Consider the following 22,893-nt stretch of genomic DNA (forward strand, 5'->3'; position numbering starts at 1 on the left):
GGAAGATTGAAATTACCTGTCTTGTGCTCATTACAACTTTGGGGGAATGCTTCATTAACCTTATTCCAAAAACTGGCTTTAATATTAGCAAAATCATTTAATTAATACAAAATGTGGCGTAGATGGAAGAATGTGTTTTCATGCCATTTTAACTTGGATGTAATTAATATTTAATTTTCTTTCCCATTGAAATGCTTAATGAAAATTGGTCATTGGCTAGAATGTAACATAAGAAAATTAGTGAATAACATAAGTGTCAGAATTCCTAGGTTTTAATCTTGACTTGGACACTAATTAGCCTTTTTACCTTAGGCAATTCACTTAAATTTCCTCTTATTTAAAAATTAATTTTTATTATATAAATCATACATGAGTATGTTATCCTCTTGAAAAGGAAAATTCAAATATTATATATGAAGCTAAATTTCCTTTTGACAACCCCCCTCAATTTCAGTTGCTTCCTGAATTAGCAGTTATTACTTTGGTTTATATCTATCCAGATAAATATACATGGATATATAGATAAATAGATAGATATTGATATAGGTAAAGATAAAAATAAGAATATATATGCATATGTACAAATGCATAGTAGCATTGTATGCTTTAGTTTATAGAGGGCATGTTACTCTACATTTTGTTTATAACTTGATTCTTTTATTGAATACTACATCTTCCACATTTTTCCATATTAACCCATTGGAAGCATACTTATCCTCCTTAACTGCTGTATAACATGGATAGCATATAAGTTATTTATCCATTTCATTACTTACAACATATAGGATATTTCTTTATATTTTTCTTTGTTTTGGTTTTACTTTTAGTTATTATTAAAATTAATGTTTCATATAATGTTTCTGTGTGAACTTCCTTGCTAACACATATAAATGCTTCTCCAGAGTATATATCTCATCTAGAGTTACTGGGTCAAAGAGTATATGTATTTATTTTTTCCCAAATTTACTGAGGTATAATTAATATATAACACTGTATAAGTTTAAGGTGCAATGTGTCAATCTGATAGACATATATTGCTAAATGATTACCACAGTAATTTTAACACCTCCATCATCCTCACATAATTATGATTCCTTTTTTGTTAAGAACAGTTAAGATCTTCTCTCTTAGCAACATTTAAGTACATAATATAGTACTGTTAACTATAATCACTATGCTGTACATTAGATCATCAGAATTTATTCATCTTATAACTGGAAATTTGTATCCTTTAACCAACATATTTCTCCATTTCTCTCAACCCCCAAGCCCCTGGCAAACACCATCTACACTCTGCTTCTATAAGTTGAGCTTTTCTTATATTCCACATATAAGCAAGATCACACAGTATTTGTCTTTCTCTGTCTGACTTATTTTACCTAGCATAATGCCTTCAAGGTCCATCCATGTTGTCCCAAACAGCAGGGTTTCCTTATTTCTCATGGCTGAATAATATTCCACATGTAATACATCACAACTTCTTTATATATTCATTTATTGATAGACACTTAGGTTGTTTCCATGTCTTAGCTCTTGTGAAAAAAGTTGTTATGAATGAGAGGGCACATATCGTTTCATTATCCTGTTTTAATTTTCTTTGAACATATACCCAGAAGTGGGATTGCTGGATCATACGGTAATCTATTTTTGTTTTCCTGAGGAAGCTCCTTACTGTTTTCCATAGTGGTTGTACTAATTTACATTCCATCAGTAGTACACAAAGATTCCCTTTTCTTCACATGCTCGCCAACACTTGTTATTTCTTGTCTTCTTGATAACAGCCTTTCTAACAGGTGTGATATATCTCATTATGGTCTTGATTTGCATTTCTCTGATGATTGGTGACATTCAGCATCTTTCATGTATGAGTTGGCCATCCATATGTTTTCTCTGAACCTATATCTGTTCAGTTCTCCTGCCCATTTTTTAGTCAGATTGGTTTTTTGCCATTTAGTTGTATGAGTTTCTTATATATTTTGGATATTAACCCCTTATTAGATATATGATTTGCAAATATTTTCTTCCATTATGTAATTGCCTTTTTATTTTGTTAATTGTTTCTTTTTCTGTACAGAGTTTTTAAATTTGATATAGTTCCACTCATTTATTTTTGCTTTAGTTGCTTGTGCTTTTGGTGTCATGTTTTCTTCTAGGAGTTTTACAGTTTCAGGTCCTATGATTAAGTATTTAATCCATTTTTGAGTTAACGTTCATAAGTGGTTTAATATAGGGATCCAAGTTTATTCTTCTAAGGGTGATTATCCAGTTTCCCCAAAACCATTTAGTTTAGAGACTATCTCTTTCCAAATTAGTATTCTTGATTTCTTTGTCAGTATTAGTTGACTATATGTGTAAGGGTTTATTTCTGGGCTCTGAATTCTGTCCCATTTTTCTGTGTGTATATTTTTATACTAGTACCACTTTGTTTTGGTTACTATAGCTTGGTAGCAATCAGGATGTCTGAAATCAGGACGTGTGATGCCTCTGGTTTTGCTCTTCTTTAAGATGGCTTTGGAGATTTGGGGACTTTTGTGATTCCCTAAGAATTTTAGGATTGCTTTTGCTATTTCTGTGAAAAATGCCATTGAAATTTTAATATAGTTTGCATTGAATCCATAGATTCACTTTAAGTGTTTCAGTTTAACTAGTATGGACATTTTGACAAAATTAATTTCTTCAATTTATGAACACAGGATATCTTCCAACTACTTACATCTTCTTTAATGTCTTTCATCAAATTCTTACAGTTTTCAATGCACAGATTTTTTATCTCCTTGGTTAAATTTATTTCTAAGTACTTTATGGTTTTGATGTTATTGTGAATAGATTGTTTTCTTTATTTCTTTTCCAGGTGTTTCATCGTTAGTGTATAGAAATGTAGTTGATTTATGTGTGTTGATTTTGTATCCAGCAACTTTACTGAATCTGTTGATTTTCTATAAATAAGATCTCATCATATCCAAACAAAAATAATTTTACTTCTTCCTAGATAAAAAGTATCAAATCGCCTTCCAATGTTACCTTACCTAATTAAGCCCCCAGAATCTTAATTGTATGACTACACCACTCAAGCCTGTTCATGGATCAGCAGTAAAAATGATTCCCAAACAATCAAACAACCCTTATTCAGAAATTTCACTGGTAGTTCCTGAATTACTATTACAGGGATTAATTTTCAATTCACTGGCATGCATATGTCTTACCTTGGTAAGTATTGTACCTGCTACTTCATACTTTCTATACCTAATTTTAAGTACTACGTCATTAAGTCAGTGACCCAAAATGGTATCTTTTAAAATTGGGAAATATATATTTATGGTCCTTATGGGCTAAATAATAAGAGAGTTGGAGAGTTCATATATGTCTAAGGCAACATGCATAAGGTATAAGCTATCTCTGTCAGATGAAAACAAAATCATTTAGGATATTTTCAATCTGGCTAAATGTAGAAGAAAAACATAACTTCTCTGTTTACTAGCTGCATTCCAATTGCATTAAACTGAATTCATTGACAACAATAAAGAGACCACATTTGGAATAATAGCAAGTTATTCTTACTATATTTATTCCTCCATCTGCCATTTATTTGCATTGGTCAAAGTAGAGAATTAAAAGTGATGCGATACCAGAGAAGCTGGGAGGAGAGAAAAGCCAGCAGAAGGTAAAGCTTCCTAATGCGACTCCTGCTCCTTCCCTCCTTTCTGCAAAGGCCTGCTGGGTGTCCCCTGACTTCTGAGGTGTGCTTTTTGGGATAGAGGGAAAGACAATTCAGATTCTGTGGCAGGGGTAAAAGCCAAGAAAAGCTTCTGGAGCTCCTAAGCACTCCCAGGAACACGAGATTCAAATCTCTGTTAAAATCCTGGTTTCACCAAGGACTGTGTAGCCTTGAGCGAGTTGTTTAGTGGCTTCCGGGTGTTGAATGTCCACCGTGTTCCAGGAGTTTTGTGTTTACTATTTCATATAATTCTCACAGTAACCCTGCGAAGTAGATCATTCTCTCCCCGTTCTGCGCAAAACCTGGGAGGCACTGTGCACGGGGAAACATTCTTGGGCCTGAGATTTAGACTGTCTCCATTTGAATCCTTATGTGTCACCTTGGGCAAGTTAAATCCTTTGTGTTTCACAAACCTTTTCATAGGTAAAATTTGGATAATCCACCTACTTTCAAGGCTTGTTGTGAGGGCAAATGAAGGAGGGCGTGATGTGTTTTTTTTTTTAACAACAAAAGTGGTTGTGATAGGAATCACCTTCTCAACTTTATTTGAAAATTTGAGTGTGGCATTAATCCAATCATGTCATTGTTTCTATTCTTACAAGCCTCACTCAGGATTCAGAGTTCATTCAAAGTGTGCTTTTTTTTGGTTAAGTCATGTAATTAACCACCAACAAAGCTGAGGAGGTAAGAGCAAGTTTCTGTCTCATATTCTAAGGCAGCTGGGGCACACACTTGCATATACCACTCCAAAAGGAAGAATGATGTGTTTTAAAAAGAAGAATGGAGGCTTTTGGTCATAAAGGAAACAGTGCCAACTATCAATATCTACTTTTCATGGTGTTCTCTGCTCAAACATTTGTGACATATTGATTACACATCTATTTTTTGTAATTTAAAGCCTATGTTACATCATCAAGCATATCTGTATTTTGAAGACTACTAAGGAGAGAAGGGGATGTGTACAGCTGAGGCTTAATCTCTGTTCGATTTTTACTGGGAAGGAAATCATTTAGAAAATCCATTTAGGAAATCCAATCATTTAGAAAATAATCTTTTTGGAGAACCATTTCACATCAAATTTTCACTTATAGCTACTGAATATTTAACCTGTCTACAAGTAAGGGTAGCAATAATATGCTGTCACTTCAGAAACTAGAGAGATGAAATTCTTTAACTCAAAAGCTAGAAAAAGAACACATTTTTTAGATCGCCCACCCATCTGGACCCATGGGTGGCAAGAATGTTGCTATCCTTCATATGATATTGGTCCTATATCAAATTTAAAAAGGTATGTATAGTATGTATAGTTATTTATTTCTGAAGAATATGATTTTGTGCCAGCAGTCAATTTCTACCTTTCCTTGTGAGTTCTAAAACTGGAAATTATTTCATTCGAATATACTGAAAAGATCCTTGAGAGCAAGAAAAATACTCCAACTATATTTGCTACATAAATTAAGCATATTGAAAACCTACAAACCAAGTATTTTTATAATAATAAAGATTCCTGTAAGTAATTCAACATATGAGTCTGATTTGAGGAAAAAAGCTCCTCCTTATTTCTTTGTAAAGATATATATTGCAGCTATAAATAAAAACAAAAGTTTTATTAAATAAACAGTACACTGTGGAAAAATTATGAAACTGAGATAAGCCAAATTTTTAAAAACTGCAATCATGAGTAATATTCTAAATGTTTAACATCCTGTAAGGTATGGATCCTGCCAGGCATAATGGACACTGTCTATAAATAACATTATACAAATGTGATCGGGCTAGAGCCAGCCATGCCCAAAATATTATCTTCCAGGCATTAATTGCTTTTAAATTTGGGGTGCAAATCTTATGAGACCTGGGGATCTTAGGTTATTTTGAGTACGATACTCTTTTAGAATATGTTTAAAAGCCCTCAAATATGTTTGTTTACAGCGTTTCTTTACACGTTTTTGTACAGAGAGATTCTAAGGGCTATAAAATACTAAATAACGATTATAAAATATTTAGCAACTTATTTTATCTTTCATGTATGTAACATATAGATATATAAATCACAAAGGAATCTATTAATGTTTCTATTATAATATCAGATTATAATAAATAAAATTGTAAAATAATGGAATTATTTAACCACTACTTCATTCTTGAAATTTTAACTCTTTCAAAAATTTTGCTCTTACAAACACTGTTTTATGAATATCTTTATATAGACATATTCACATACTTATACATGTGTTTCCCTAAGGACACTTCACCACAGTAAATTTGCTTTGTTAAAGAGCACTAAATTCTCTATTCTGAATTGAGTTAGTTGCAGCTACATCAACACACATAATGCTTTTGTGTCTTTCATAGTCTATTTCCAAATATCTCTTCAGAAATATTGTACCATTTACTCCCATGATAGGAAAAAAAGTTTGTCATTTATCCAAACCCTTGCTTCATTAGTGATGTTACTGGTGCCTTATATGGATTCTCACTGAGTCTGTCAGATGCATACATCACACAGCTGCTAAGAATGTTAGCCGCTAAGGGCTCTTAACCACCACCTTCTCTGGCAGCCAAACAGGAACTGCCTCACCCCAAAATAACGATAACACTCTTTCTGAGATAGGCCAATGACTGACTGAACTGAGGGGGTGGTTAAAAAATAGTTTCAGCTCTCTTGCTTAAGGTGAGGGTAGGTCTGTAGCACAGTTTATACAGCAGAGCTTCCCTTGAAACCAGGCTGAAGCTAGTCTCCAGCCGAGATGACTTACTTCCTTAGCTTCTTTCTCCTTCCTTCCCTGCTTCCCTAATCCTCTTTTTGTGAGAGAATGTCCTCAACAAATTATTTCCTTCAACAACTTCTGTCTCAAGCTCTGAAGAACTTAACCTCAGACAGCTGTTGCCAGGAAGAGTCCTAAGAATTAGCCTCCAACAATGGAATTCTGGAAATGGACCACTTGATGGCTATATGGCCATGAAGACCTCATCACTGATGGCAGGTGGATTATCAATAGTTCTTGGAAAGTTGTAGCAGTGGGACTTCCAAGATTTTTAACTGTGGTGAATGGAGATGGGAAGCAGGGATAATATAATCTGGTATATTTTTGTTAACATTTAAGAGTTAAAGGAAAATAGTAACCAAAAGGGCTATGAAGTTGGGTGGCTATTGTTAAGTAACATTGATGCATGAAGCAATCTATTAATAAGGGAAATTCAAGATCCAGAGAGCCTCTTAGGCAACATTTAAGGAGGCACTCATCTATAGACCGAATTGAAGACCTAAGTGTAAGTAAGTAAGAGCATAACTTCAAATAAGGCTGAATTCTCAGAGGAGGGCAATTTTCTAAGCCAAAGTCAGAGCCCTGATAGGGAAGAGGTAGGATATTTAATTAGATGACCTTGAACATTTCAGATAGGATTGACCCTGCTATCCATCACTCCCAGTTATACATTGGGGTAATTTGAGTTCCCTGTTCCTATAACTTTAGGCTCTGTAGTTTTAATGTTTCTGGGTACTAAAAGGAAAGGCTTTCTCCAGAGTACATAGTTAGAGTTTCACTAAATTTGAAGATATGAGTGCTTCCTGGTCATTTGGTCCACCTTGTGCAGCAGACACAGAAAGGAATTATCATATTGGCAGGAGTACTCAAAACTTAACATTTGAAGTGGTAGCATTGCTGCTACATGATGGAGAAAGGGTGAAATATCTTGGCACTCAAGTAATCCATTAGCACATTCTTTGGTACTCCTATGTACAGTATTAAGTGTAAATGGGGCATTATAGGGGGAAAAAGGCCTGTTTAGGGGATGGTAAACTGGAGTTCAGACACCTCATGGATAGATATCTGTTACATACAAGGCAAGCCTTTAGACAGTAGAAGTTACAAATCTTGAGTGTGTCGTGGAGGAGACCACAGTCTGATGCTCTGGTCAACAGTCCAAGTTGAACTTTCAGCCAACAGCATCAATTGATAGGCATGTGAATAAACCATATTGGATGACCAGCCTTGTTATGTCTTCAGATGACGGCAGCCTCAGCCAACATCTTACTGTAACTGGATGAGATCCTTCAAGTGAAACAGATCCAAGCAAACGCTTTGCAAACTATTGATCAAAATATTGTGGACTAAATAAACTGCTTGGTTTAAACTGCTCTTTTGGAGTAATCTGTTATATAGGATTAGGAACTGGAATTGCAAAATAAATATGTAAGAGATGGTATAGGAAGATAAAAGAAAGAAAGATTTTCTCTGCCAAAACCAATATTATTCCAGATTTATAAATAGGAGAGTGAGATGAAATTAACACACATGTGTCCGGGCACACACACACTCACACATACAAGTGGCAGTCAATATTCTAGGCTAGTAGGTTTTTGTTTGTTTGTTTTGTTTTGTTTTTGTGGTACACGGGCCTCTCACTGTTGTGGCCTCTCCCGTTGTGGAGCACAGGCTCTGGACATGCAGGCTCAGCAGCCACGGCTCACGGGCCCAGCCGCTCCGCGGCATGTGGGATCTTCCCGGACCGAGAGACGAACCCGTGTCCCCTGCATCGGCAGGCGGACTCTCAACCACTGCGCCACCAGGGAAGCCCTGCAGGCTAGTAGTTTTTAAACATTAATATGTGTAAGAATCACTTGAGCATCTGTTAAACTGATAGACTCCCAAAACCAATCTTCACAACGTCTGAAGTAGTTGAATCAGACAAGTCCTAGAAGACTACAAGACTCTCAAACCCACTAGCTGATTCTGATATTATTTGGACAAAAACTCCTCTATACCATGTCTGGTCTCAAACTCCATCTCCCACATGTTTATGATATTGATTTCTATCAACTCAAAAAATATAAGGATACTGTTTGAGTACTTACTAAGGGTCCCAATCAGATCAGAACTCTATATTGCTGCCACTTGAATAAAAGGGAACAAGTGGCTTATTGGTAGAACTCAAACAATTTTAAAGGAGTGGGGTGAGGTAAGGGAGAGGCAGAAAACAAACTTACCTCTTAAGAATGGATACGTCTAACTGATCTCAATTTTTCAGGATCTTTTTAATGCAGCCTATCCCCTTTTTGTCAGATCAATTTTAAATTGGAAACTTCTCACATAATTAGATTTTTTTGAAGCCTGTGCAGGAGCATTGAAGTGTTGGTTTTTTTTCTTTCTTTGTTTTTTGAACTTTTCTCCTTTTTGAACACAAGCATGATTTTTAGTCTTTTATTTATTAAATCTTAGGCATTTTTATAAAATAATAAAACAATGACAACTGTACATTAACAAGACTATATCATGACCTATCCCATTCTAATTCTTTAAAATAAAAATATGTAAACCAAAGGATCTTGCAAGGAAACGTTTCCTTGGCCATTTATTGAATACTCAATGATCATGTTTTCTGAAAAGTAGTCTTTATTTTTTTTTTGTTCTTTGGGGTGGAGGTTAATTTCAGTTAATGTCAAGTATTAGTCCTTTGAAAGTATACCTAGCTTTGTCCAATTTTCATATAAACACAGAGCTCATTATTTTTATTGCTTGTATTTATACTAATAAACATGTATGGATAGGGTTCAAACATAAGACAGGTAAAGTGCTTTAATATATTTTAAATGAAGTCTTTTACATTAATATTTGAAGAAGTATTTAAAACTGAATTGGAAATAGTAAGTTTTTTCTTAATAATAATAGGTTCTTCTTAATTACAATGACTTCTTATACATTATATTGATTTTGTTATCAGGAAACTTTCAAAGTTAATATACAGATGAAAAGACAGAAAGGACTTTAAGCTAACTAGTATGTGAACATTTAAAAGAATGTGATTATCTTGCATCCACAGTCCAGTCTAACAAACATAATTACTTATTGGGAATTAGAAATAAGTGTTTGGTGCTGAATCTGAAACAATCACATAATTTAAACCTAATTTAAAACAATCTATAAAAAATGAGTAGCCTGAGGCTTGTTTTGTGAACTTCAATGTATCCAATTTTGAAGTCTTCAGAGTCAGCCTGAGTCTTCATGGGATCATCAGGTCCATTATTTGGACTTTTTTTTTTTTTTTTTTTTTTGGTCTATACTATCACCAACAGAATTAAATAATCCATTCAGGAGATTTGGGCTTTGGGAATTAACCTGAAGGATGTTGATAGATGAATAAAGAATGAAAGTCTCATGGCTCCTTATGTTAAACCTCTCAGGACAAGACAATCCATTAATGACCAATAGTGAAATAGGTGTGCCTAATACCCATGTCTGTAAAGATCTTATATATGATAATATTGGGCTATTGGTAAAATATTGGTTTTATAACCTGAATGTGAATACTTGAAAAGAATCTGCATTAGTCAGGGTTCTTCAGAGAAACAGAACCAGTAGGATATACATATGTAGAGAAAGAAAAAGATTTATTGTATAGAATCGACTTATATGGTTATGAAGGTTAAGAAATTCTATAATCTTCCATCTGCAAGTTGGAGGCCCGAGAAAGCCAATGGTGTAGTTCAAGCCTAAGTCCAAAGGCCTGAGAACAAAGCGAACCAATGTGTAAGTCCCAGTCAGAGTCTGAAAGGTCAAGAACCAGGAGAGCTATTGGGATAAATCTTGGTCCTACTGCAAAAGACCCATGTTCCAGCTCAAATACATTCAGGCAGAGAGCAAATGCTTACTTCCTCATCCTTTTTGTTCTATTCACTCCCTCAACAGGTTGAATGATGCTCACAGACAATAGGGAGGGCATTTGCTTTATTCAGCCTACCAATTCAAATGCTAATCCCATCTGGAAACAACCTCACAGACACACCTAGAAATAATGTTTAGCCAAATATCTGGGCACCCCATGTCCCAGTCAAGTTGATATAAAATTAACCATCACAAGGCCACCCCTTTGTCAAACTGATACTCAAATACACATCCTTAAACCATATTTAATCTCCAAATAAAGACAATAACAAGATCATAATTCTACTTAACATGGTATCAACACAACTATTCTGCATACAACAAAAATCAATCTAACCCTTCCTCAGTATGGGAGGTAAAGTCCATAAGAGATGTTTACACTTCTGAATATCCTTTAACTTAAATACTATGATATAAAGTAAGTATATATTATATTACATGATAAGGGAGAAAGAAAGGAAAGAAAATAGACATTTGCCATACACACAAACACAAACAAACATATGCATAGTAAAATAAGGAGGAAATATTCATGACAATTACAGTCCTTTTATCTGTAACTGGTCACATGGTCTTAGCTGGTATTTATAATAACATTCATCCACTACTTATTCTGTATTACCTTTGCCTTCAACAAACACCTCAGCTGTTTATAGTTCTTTACCTGGTAGAGTGAGTCAAATCTTCATTCTTGAAGAGTTCAAGTCATTAGTAGTAGTGCCTGGATTGGGTTGTTGTAATTTTCCATTCACTATAATGAGAGGGTATGGTAATATCAGAGACACCTTAAGGGATCTCCTGTATTCTAGAATACTCTATTTTGTCCATTGTGGAGTAGTAGTCCAATTTTCCCTTGGTAGTCAACACCAGTTACCCCAGCCAACAATGAGATGGCCTTATTTGCTTGTTGATTCAGAAGCATGCAGACTTCAAAGTGATCAGAGGGCAGTCTTAACTTAGAGTTCAATGGGATTATTGTATCACCTGGTGTAAGCATTCCTCCCTCTTGAACTAAGACGTCTAGGCACAGCAGAGAATAAGGTCATGGGGACAGGAAGCAAAAATTTTGCTGGTGGGTCACAAGGGGTAATAGTGAGTGAGTACCACTCTCATTTCCACTCCTTGATTCCTAAACCTGTGAATCCTGGCTATGGGAGAAAAAACACCTTATATTCAATGCTTATTCAGAGCATATATAGCCTTCCGAAGAACCTTGCCCCAGCCCTGCTAGGTGTTGCCACTTGGCAGGCACTACAACTGAGTATTCAAAAGGCCATTCCACTCTATCAAACCAGATGCTTTGGGATAGTGGGAAAAATGATAAGAACAGTGTCTTCCATGAGCATGGGCCCACTGTTACACTCCTTTCACTGTGAAGTGAATTCCTTGGACAGTAGTAACGTGAAATACTGTGACTCTAGATAGGCAATCTGTAAGTCCACAGATGATAGTTTTGGCAGAACTATTGTGTACATGGAAAGAAATTCCATATCCAGAGTAAGTGTCTATTTCGGTAAGAACAAAACACTGCCTTTTCCATAATGGAAGCAGTCCAATGTAATCTACCTTCCACCAGGTAGCTGGCTGATCATCCTAGGTAATGGTACCTGTGGGCTCAGCGTTGGTTTCTGATGCTAGCAGATTGGGCACTCAGCAGCGGCCATAGCCAGGTCACCTTCAGTGAGTGGAAGTCCTTGTCACTGACTACATGCATAACCTACTTCTCTGCCACCATTACCACTTTGTTCCTGAGCCCACAGGGCAATGACAGGGTGGCTTGGAGAAGGAAGCTGAGTAGCATCCACAAAACAGGTCATCCTACCACATGATTTCCCAATCATGTTTCTTCTAATTCCCTGACCATCCAGCCAAACCACTGGCCACAACTCAAAAATCAGTATATAATCGAATATCCAGGTATTTCACCTTCCAAGCAAACTGAACAACCAGATGCACTGCTAGCATGTCTGCCCATTGGGAAGATTTTATTTCAACACTGCCTTTCAGGGATATCCCAGAGATCCATCAGATGTCCCAGAGTTCCATCATTACTGTAAGCTGACAGTAATGTCGTATCTATTTACTTTAGGGCAGTGCCTACACATTGTGTAGAACCTTCTGTAAACGAGGCCTGAGTCTTCTTTCCCTCTGTCAGCTGATACTAGAGAACTTCCCATGAGGACAAAGGTGCAGGTTGGGAGACAAAAGCAGTGTAGCAGGAATGGGGACCATTTGGGGCACTTCTTTATATAATTTATATGTACCTTCAAGGTCTGCTTGGGCCTAAACATGTATATCCCACTTCCATTTGATGATGGACTGTTTCTGTGCATGTCCACACTTATGGCTTGATAGGTCAGATAATATCCAGCTCATGATGGGCAGCTCAGGTTGCGTGGTAACATGGTGGCGCATAATTAAGTGTTCAGTCTCTACTGAGGCCTGGTAGCAGGCCAAGACCTGTTTCTCAAAAGGAGAGTAGTTGTCTGTGGAGGATACCAGGGATTTACCCAAAACTCTAAGGGCCTGTGCTGTGATTCATGTATAGAGCCTGCAAAAGGCTCCAAAGAGAATTGCTTTCTGTCACTGACACTTCAAGCACCATTGCATCTGCTAAATCATATAGCACAAGTGGCAGCGAAACTTACACAGCAGCCTGGCTCTATATCAGAGCCTTCTGTTGTTTTTGATCCCACTCAAATTTAGCAGCTTTTCAGGACTCCCAGTAAATGAGCCAAGGTAATACACCCAAATAGACTACGTTGCCTCCAATATCTAAAGAGGTCCACTAGGTGTTGTACATCTATTTTAGCTGTATTAGGGTCCAAGTGCACCTACTTATCCTTCAGCTTAGAAGGGACATCTCAACATGACCCACACTACGCAACTTCCCACTGGGTAGGAAGCCCTTGAAATTTAGTCAGATGTATTTCCCACCCTCTCACATGTAAATGTCTTATCAATAAGTCTAGAATAGTTGCTATTCTTTCTCAATCGAGCCAGTCGGAATAACATTATCAATGCAAGGGACTTCTTGTAAAAGGGAAAGGTGATCAAGATTCCTGTGGACTAAAGTATGACATAGGGCTGAAGAGTTGATATATACCTAAAGTAGGATCAGGAAGATGGCCTTGTAAGCTGACAGCAAACTCATTCTGATGGATCTTATTGATAAGAATGGGGAAAAAGACATTTACCAGATAAATAGCTACTTCCTAGGTACCACAGGATGTGTTAATTCATTCAAAATAAAACCACTTCATATTACAGCAGCAGCAATTGGAATCACCACCTGTTTAAGCTGGTGATAATCCAGTTATTCTCCAAATCAATCATCTTCTACACAGTTGATTCCCTACAGAGTTCAATGGTAATGAGGTGGGAATCACCACCTCTGCCTCTTTCAAGTCCTTGATGGTGGCACCAATCTTTGCAATACCTTTGGGATGCAGTATTTCTCCAGGTTTACTATTTTCCTAGATATAAGCAGTTCTAACAGCTTCCACTTTTTCTTACCCTCCATAATCTCCCTCACTCCACAGATCGGGTAACAAATGTGGGGATCCGTCAGCTAATAAGTGTATCTATTCCAATTATGCATTCTGGAACTGGGGAAATTACAGCAGGATGGGAACAGAAAACCACTGGGCACAGTGTGAGAGGGACCTGAGCAAAAACTCCATTCAGCATCTGACTTTCATAAGCCCCTATTCTGACTGTGGACCACAGTGAAGTTTTTGGTCTAGAATCTCAGTTCAGAGCCAGTGTCCGGTAGTCCCTAAAAGGTCTGAATATTTCCTTTTCCTCAATATACAATTACTCTGGCGAAAGGCCATAGGTCCCTTTGGGCAAAGCTGGGAGAAAGATTAGCAGTATACATTTTTGGAAGTATACCAGGGTCCTTCCTCAAAGGAACCCAGTTTTCCCTTCATTCAAGTGGTTTTTGAATCTGCAAATTGGCTCAAGACCAAGAATTGATTGAAGGGTTGTGACTCTGTTTTTGTGATTCAGGTTAGACGTTTTTTCTCACTTGACCTAGAACTTTTCTGTTTTTACAGAAAAGTCAGATTTTAGTAGGTTTCTTACCTATTTTACCTTTAATTACCTATATTTACTTTAGTAGGTTTCTTACCTATGGAATTGACCACTAGTCAATTCCATAGGTAGGTAGAAGTCAGTCTACTCTGAATGCTGCTTTGACTACTGCCCATCATGGTAACCATGCTCACCGTGTCTTTGGTGGTTGAGGGCCCAGCTTGGTCCCTGCCACTCCCAGATCCAATTACTTTCATTGCATTTAGGTTTACCAATTTAGTGCCTGCTGTTCCTCCTGTAAGATCTAGCCAACAAAGAAGAGTGACCACAGAGCTCTTCAGGGATGCCTGGACAACACTCAAAAATTAATTTCTCACAATATTAGTGAAAGGTGTGTCTTCTGGATCTTCCCCATGTGGATGAGTATGTCTTAAATGACAAACCCACTCTTACATTCCAATCTAACATTTCAGCTTCCGAATTCTTTCCTTTACATTAAACCATGGCAGGTCTGGCATCTCCAACTTGTTCTCTTTTCTTTTTGTCAGCTTTTGGTCCATATTTCAGCCAATAAACCAACCAAACTGTTTAACCCTTTTCTAACTCCCTGAGCTGCAACATTAAATGTAGAGTCCCTGTTTAGCAAGTCTGTATCAGTAAATTTGGCCTGATCCAACCTTGTGTTCCTTCCACTATTATTCCACACCCTTATTATCTATTTCCACACATTTTCCAGATTTCTTTTTATATAAATTAGTTCTTTTGGAGTCTAGCACACCTCCTTATATGTTATACTTTGTACCTCACTTTAGGGGCCTATTGGGTTTTGAGTTTGTTATAGGTCTAAAAGCAAAGGGGGTGATGGGAGTGGGTCTTGAGGAGAATCAGCCTTTCTTACAACTGCTTCAGGTGAAAACATTACAGTTTCCTCAGGCAATGCAGTTAATCCCCTCAGATGGGGATGGAAAGGCCAACAGTACAGGGGCTGAGAAGGCCAGTTCCACTGGCAAAGAATACTCAACAATATTTATGGCCTCAATATTCCCAGCTTCATCAGGGTCATGTCTCCATCCTAAGAATCCCATTCTTTCCCAATCGATGCCCTCACATTAGTAGTAAAGACCCCCAGAGGCTGGGACCTCAACTTACATTTTAATTATGAGTCTTTACTGGGCTTGATTCTCAGCAATCTCAGCCATGCAGCTACAGGAAATAAGGTTCTCCTTCAGGGCACATTCATTAAGGTTATTTATTTGGTGCTCGGCTGGGAATTCAAATCCCCGAGCTTATCCTTTTCCTTTATCACTTTGTCCAGCAATATTAGGAAAAACCAGCCTACCCCATTACATTAGGTAGTTTTCCCAAAATGTTCAAAAGTATCATATACACAGTCACCCAGCTTCTTGTTTCTTATAAGTGGTTGATTAGGAGTATCAGAGGCAGAAATTTTGTGTACCTCTATTGCCAGTTCACATCGTGGACTATCAGTGCTCCTTTATTTCTGTATATAGAATTCTTAGCATCTTTAAATTGAATTCGATCTTCAATTCCAAAAACTCCAGAACCAATTCCAAAAATGTATCTTTAAAATTTGTTCTTCTAGAACAATTCTCAGTCCCCAAATCAATATTAGTCAGGGTTCTTCAGAGAAAAACCAATAGCGTATATCTATATCTACACCATATCTATCTATATATATCTCCCATAGCTATCTATCTATCTATCTATCTATCTATCTATCTATCTATCTATCTATCTATGTAGAGAGAGATAGAGAGAGATTTTTTCATAAGGAATTATCTCATATGAATATGAATATGAAGTCTACAAACTAGAGGACCAAGAAAAAAGATGGTGTAGTTCCAGTCCAGTCCTGAAGGCCTGAGAACCAGCAGAGTCAATGATGTAAGTCCCAGACAGAGTCCAAAGCCTCAAGAACAAGAGGAGCCAAAGGTTTAAGTCTCAGTCGAAGTGCAGGAGAAGGTTCCAGTTCAAGCAGTCAGAAAGAGGGGAAATTCTTCGTTCCTTTTTGTTCTAGTCAAGCTCTCAACAGATTGTGATGCCCATCCACACTGAGAAGAGCAATCTGCTTTATTCAGTCTACCAATTAAAATGCTAATTTCATCTGGAAACACTCTCACAGACATACCCAGAATTAATGCTTAACCAAGTACCTGGGCACCTCTTGTCCTTGTCAAGTCGATACATAAAATTAACCATCATAGAATTCTCTGAAAAAGTCTTGATAATGCAGCCTAACTTAATCATGTACTTGAGATAATTAAGAAATAAGAGGTCTTGGATTTCCTTTAGGAAAATATAACTAAATGCTTAATTACATTAAAACTAAATTTTTAAAATTAAAATTTAAGTAAAACTTAATTAAATTAAAACTTAAATGCCTAAATAATTTCACACTAAAAAAGCCAAAGATTTTTGTGCAATATTTCTTCATAATATCAATGGAAATTCTCTAATTATATATTATTTGGCTTGCAAATATTCATGATTTTTGATTCATTGCTTTCTTCCTCATCTTCTTAACTTTGGACCCTTTAAAAACTCATCATCTTTAGCATGAAGAAGGTGCATAAAAAAAAGAAAATCTCAAGTTAGCTAATATTGATGTGTTTTTGAAGATGAGGTGATTTTAAAAGTCTTCTATAACTGGTAGATTACATATCTATGCCTTCCTTCTTCTCAGAGTTATCTTATATTAATTAATTATATATTTTTAAACATGGCAAAACTTCATCAGAGCAGGAAAAATTGAACTGCCTCAGAGATGGATGCAACTTTATTTAAATTATATTAATAAAATATAAACACTAGTGGCCACTGATGTCCAGCAGGCCAAGTCATTACTAAGGCTGCTTTACTTGTGTTATACATTATGTTGGTATACTGTCAACCACAGCTTCCATAAAATTCATCTAAATAATAAGGTAATAGTACCAGACAAAACTGTAATTCGAAAAGATGCACTCACCCTTATGTTCATAACAACACTATTTACAATAGCCAGGACATGGAAACACCCTAAATGCCCATCGACAGACAAATGGATAAAGAAGATGTGATATATATATACAATGGAAAATACTGTATAAGTTGTAAGTCAGAAAGAGAAAGACAAATACTATAATGATATCACTTACTTGTGGAATCTAAAATATGACACAAATGAACATACCTACAAAACAGAAACAGACTCATAGACATAGTGAATAGACTTGTGGTTGCCAAGGGGAAGAGGGAATGAAGGAGGGAAGGATTGGGAGTTTGGGATTAGCAGATGCAAACTATTAAATATGGGATGGATAAATATAGGATGGATAAACTAGGTCCTACTCTTTAGCACAGGGAACTATATTCAGCAGCCTGTGATAAACCATAATGGAAAAGAATATGAAAAAGAATATATGTATATATATAACTGAATCACAATCATGTATGTACAGCAGAAATTAACACAATGTTGTAAATCAACTATACTTTAATAAAATATTTTTAAAAATAATAGGGTAATAGTAATAATACAGTGAATTTTGCTAATCATTTTAATATTGTATATATATATAAATATTCATTTATAATATATCAATATTAATCAGAATAGTGTATTCATTAGTGTGCAAATACATAGAACAAGGGATGGTCATCAAATTAAATATCCTTAGATTTGTGTATTTAAATTTCTCTTCAAGAATATTGGGCTAAATATTCATTTGTATGAATCTCCTAAATTTTCTTGATTGTGATTTAAAAATTGTTGAATATATAAAATTCTACATGTAAGTTGGAGAGATCTAATTATATGTGGTTTTAAATGTTTTATGATTATCACATACCCTTATAATTTACAGATATAAGGAATGATTAAAACACAGAATACTGAATATCAATTAAATCTGACAATTTTGTATACAAATTTCTTCATTTAATTTTTTCCTCATTTTCTACATTGTTTTTAGGTAAAATTTAGTTGAATATTTGTTTCAGTAGCTTTTATTTGGAAAACAATTATATTGGAAAATCATTTTCAAAGTATACATGTTCCTAGAGACAATGAACATAGTCACTGTGTTGGAACCAAGATTTGTGCCTCCCTGGATCTGCTCAGTTCCACAAGTGGCCCAAGCCACAGCCACTCTCTGGCTTCCTGGAATGGCTAGAAGGACCCCAGCGATGGCTTATACTCTCACAGCAACTGTCCCCTCCTCATAAAGTCCAAGCCACCTTTTGTACAGACTTAAGCAGTTGTATACTCCTAGAGACTTGCAGAGAAAGACTGCTAACCAAGCACAGTAGCGGCATTGTACCTGCTGGAACTACAACTCCCCAGTGGTACCCATAGAGCCAGGTAACACAGCCTAAAAATGTGGGAGAGTCATTGCCTCCTTGGCTAGTCTTTGCCCAATAAAAGACATAAGTCAGGCAGAAGCCATTAGATAAATTGTTTGTTCTTGCTACCCCCAAGGACTGTCGCAAGATGGATTAGTATCTTATTGACATCTCTAGAGATATTTCACATGACCTAGCTCCCAACTGTATTTGTTGCAAAGCTGTGAAGGGCTCTGTAACTCTTGTATTTGCTCTTTCACCATGCTTCACTCCCTTTTTGCTTTGACTCTCAGTTCTCAGGAAGTCTAATAAAATGTTAACTCACAAGTTTTGTCTCAGACTCTATTTTCTAGGAACTCAGTGTAAGCGTCCTTCTATTGGGAAATGCTGTTCATTCCTTCATCTCCCAACTGAGAAGGACTACTTTATTTTTTTTAAGATTTTTTTTTAATGTGGACCTTTTTAAAGACTTTATTGAATTTGTTACAGTATTGCTTCTGTTTTATGTTTTGTTTTTTTGGCCGAGAGGCATGTGTGATCTTAGCTCCCTGACCAGGGATTGAACCTGCACCCCCCTGCACTGGAAGGTGAAATCTTAACCCCTGGACTGCCACGGAAGTCCCCGAGAAGAACTAATTTATAGAGTTGTATTCCCTACATTGATTTCAGTAAAAATAATAATTTGATAATAAATTTATGTGGACTTAACTATGAGGATTTTTTTCTAATTACAAAATAACTAGGAAGCAAGAGCTTAAAATTACAGCATATTTAATGTATTTCTATTCAAATCGCATATACAATAATGATGATGTAAACAGCAATGCATTAGATACTCTGGTAGGAGTATATGACTGTGAGAACTCAAGAAATGTACATCTACCTAAGGAGAGATAAAACTATTTTACATGAAGTAATTATTGAACAATTAGACATTAAACTTTGACGTACTAGCTATAAGTATTGTGGGGATTAAGATAAAGTAGTGATCACTTAGCTCACTGGAAATGACATAAAAGGGAGCAGAATGGTTCAAAGCTTTCTACGTTAGTAGTTGAAAAGCAACCGGAATGAGAATAGTCAAACCCCTTTGCCTCTAATGATAAGAGGCATGGCCAAGAAAGGATGAATTAAAGTTAACAGGAAACAATAGCTCACATACAAGAATCACTTAAGTATGTGAAGTAACTATGATCATTTAACTAAAATAGAGAAAATTTAAATTCTAATATAGGAGATTAGATAAGCTAAAGTCTTCAAACCATTCTTTAATGTGATATATAATTCCTTACTGATTCTGAAACATCTCAAATTGATTTATACTTAATTCTGACATCAATTATTATAATACCCTTGGATTCTCTGGTTTTTATTCAAAACATATAATTAGACTTAAGCAATAAAAATATATGATTATTTTTTTTGAATTTTATTTATTTTTTTATACAGCAGGTTCTTATTAGTTATCTATTTTATATATATATGAGTTTATATATGTCAATCCTAATCTCCCAATTCATCCCACCACCACCCCCTACCCTGATTTCCCCTCTTGGTGTCTATATATTTGTTCTCTACATCTGTGTCTCTGTTTCTGCCTTGCAAACCACTTCATCTGTACCATTTTTCTAGATTCCACATATATGCATTAATATACGATATTTATTTTTCTCTTTCTGACTTACTTCACTCTGTATGACAATCTCTAGGTCCATCCATGTCTCTACAAATGACCCAATCTCGTTCCTTCTTATGGCTGAGTAATATTCCACTGTATATATGTACCACAACTTCTTTATCCATTCATCTGTCGATGGGCATTTAGGTTGCTTCCATGACCTGGCTATTGTAGATAGTGCTGCAATGAAAATTGGGGTGCATGTGTCTTTTTGAATTATAGTTTTCTCTGGGTATATGCCCAGTAGTGGGATTGCTGGGTCACATGGTAATTCTATTTTTAGTTTTTTAAGGAACTTCCATACTGTTCTCCATAGTGGCTGTATCAATTTACATTCCCACCAACAGTGCAACAGGGTCCCCTTTCTCCACACCCGCTCCAGCATTGTTGTTTGTAGATTTTCTGATGATGCCCATCTTAACCAGTGTCAAGTGATAACTCACTGTAGTTTTGATTTGCATTGCTCTCATAACTAGTGATGTTGAACACCTTTTCATGTGTCTCTTGGCCATCTGTATGTCTTCTTTGGAGAGGTGTCTAGTTAGGTCTTCCGCCCATTTTTTGATTGGGTTGTTTGTTTTTTTAATATTGAGCTGCATGAGCTGTTTATATATTTTGGAGATTAATCATTTGTCTGTTGATTCATTTGCAAATATTTTCTCCCATTCTGAGGGTTGTCTTTTCTTCCTGTTTGTAGTTTAATTTGTTTTACAAAAGCTTTTATGTTTCATTACATCTCATTTGTTTATCTTTGTTTTTATTTCCATTACTCTAGGAGGTGGGTAAAAAAAAATCTTGCTGTGATTTATGTCAGAGTGTTCTTCCTATGTTTTCCTCTAAGAGTTTTATAGTGTTCGGTCTTACATTTAGGCCTTTAATCCATTTTGAGTTTATTTTTGTGTATGGTGTTAGAGAGTGTTCTAATTTCATTCTTTTACATGTAGCTGTCCAGTTTTCCCAGCACCACTTATTGAAGAGACTGTCTTTTCTCCATTGTATATCCTTGCCTCCTTTGTCATAGATTAGTTGACCATAGGTATGTGAGTTTATCTCTGGGCTTTCTATCCTGTTCTATTGATCTATATGTCTGTTTTTGTGCCAGTACCATATTGTCTTGATTACTGTAGCTTTGTAGTATAGTCTGAAGTCAGGTAGTCTAATTCCTCCAGCTCCGTTTTTTACACTTAAGATTGTTTTGGCTATCCAGGGTCTTTTGTGTCTCCATATAAATTTTAAGATTTTTGGTTCTAGTTCTGTATAAAATGTCAATGGTAATTTGATAAGGATTGCATTGAATCTGTAGATTGCTTTGAGTAGTATAGTCATTTTCACAATATTAATTCTTCCAATCCAAGAATGTGGTGGATCTGTCTGTTTGTGTCATCTTTGATTTCTTTCATCAGTTTCTTATAGTTTTTTGAGTACAGGTCTTTTGTCTCAGGTATTTTATTCTTTTTGTTGCAGTGGTGAATGAGATTGTTTCCTTAATTTCTCCTTCTGATCTTTTGTTAGTGTATAGGAATGCAAGAGATTTCTGTGCATTAATTTTGTATCCTGCAAGTTAACCAGATTCATTGATTAGCTCTAACAGTTTTCTGATGGCATCTTTAGTATTCTTTATGTATAGTATCATGTCTTCTTCAAACAGTGACAGTTTTATTTCTTCTTTTCCAATTTGTATGCCTCTTATTTCTTTTTCTTCTCTGACTGCTGTGGCTAGGACTTCCAAAACTATGTTGAATAATCGTGGTGAGAGTGGACATCCTTGTATTTTTCCTGATCTTAGAGGAAATGCTTTTAGTTTTCACCACTGAGAATGATATTGGCTGTGGGTTTGTCATATATGGCCTTTATTATGTTGAGGTAAGTTCGCTCTATGTCCACTTTCTAGAGAGTTTTTATCATAAATTGGTGTTGAATTGTGTCAGAAGCTTTTCCTGCATCTACTGAGATGATCATATGGTTTTTATTGTTCAGTTTGTTAATATGGTGTATCACATTGATTGATTTGCATATATTGAAGAATCCTAGCATCCCTGGGATAAATCCCACTTGATGATGGTGTATGATCCTTTTAATGTGTTGTTGGATTCTGTTTGGTATAGTATTTTCTTGAGGATTTTTGCATCTATATTCATCAATGATATTGGTCTGAAATTTTCTTTTTTTGTAGTATCTCTGTCTGGTTTTGGTATCAGGGTGATAGTGGCCTCATAGAATGAGTTTGAGAGTGTTTCTTCCTCTGCAATTTTTTGGAAGAGTTTGAGAAGGATGGGTGTTAGCTCTTCTCTAAATATTTGATAGAATTCACCTGTGAAGCCATCTGGTCCTGGACTTTTGTTTGTGGGAAGATTTTTAATCACAGTTTCAATTTCATTACTTGCGATTGGTCTGTTTATATTTTCTATTTCTTCCTCGTTCAGTCCTGGAATGTTTTACCTTTCTAAGAATTTGTCCAT

This window comes from Lagenorhynchus albirostris, chromosome 4 (genome assembly GCF_949774975.1).
Source record: "Lagenorhynchus albirostris chromosome 4, mLagAlb1.1, whole genome shotgun sequence".
NCBI classification, from domain to species: domain Eukaryota; kingdom Metazoa; phylum Chordata; class Mammalia; order Artiodactyla; family Delphinidae; genus Lagenorhynchus; species Lagenorhynchus albirostris.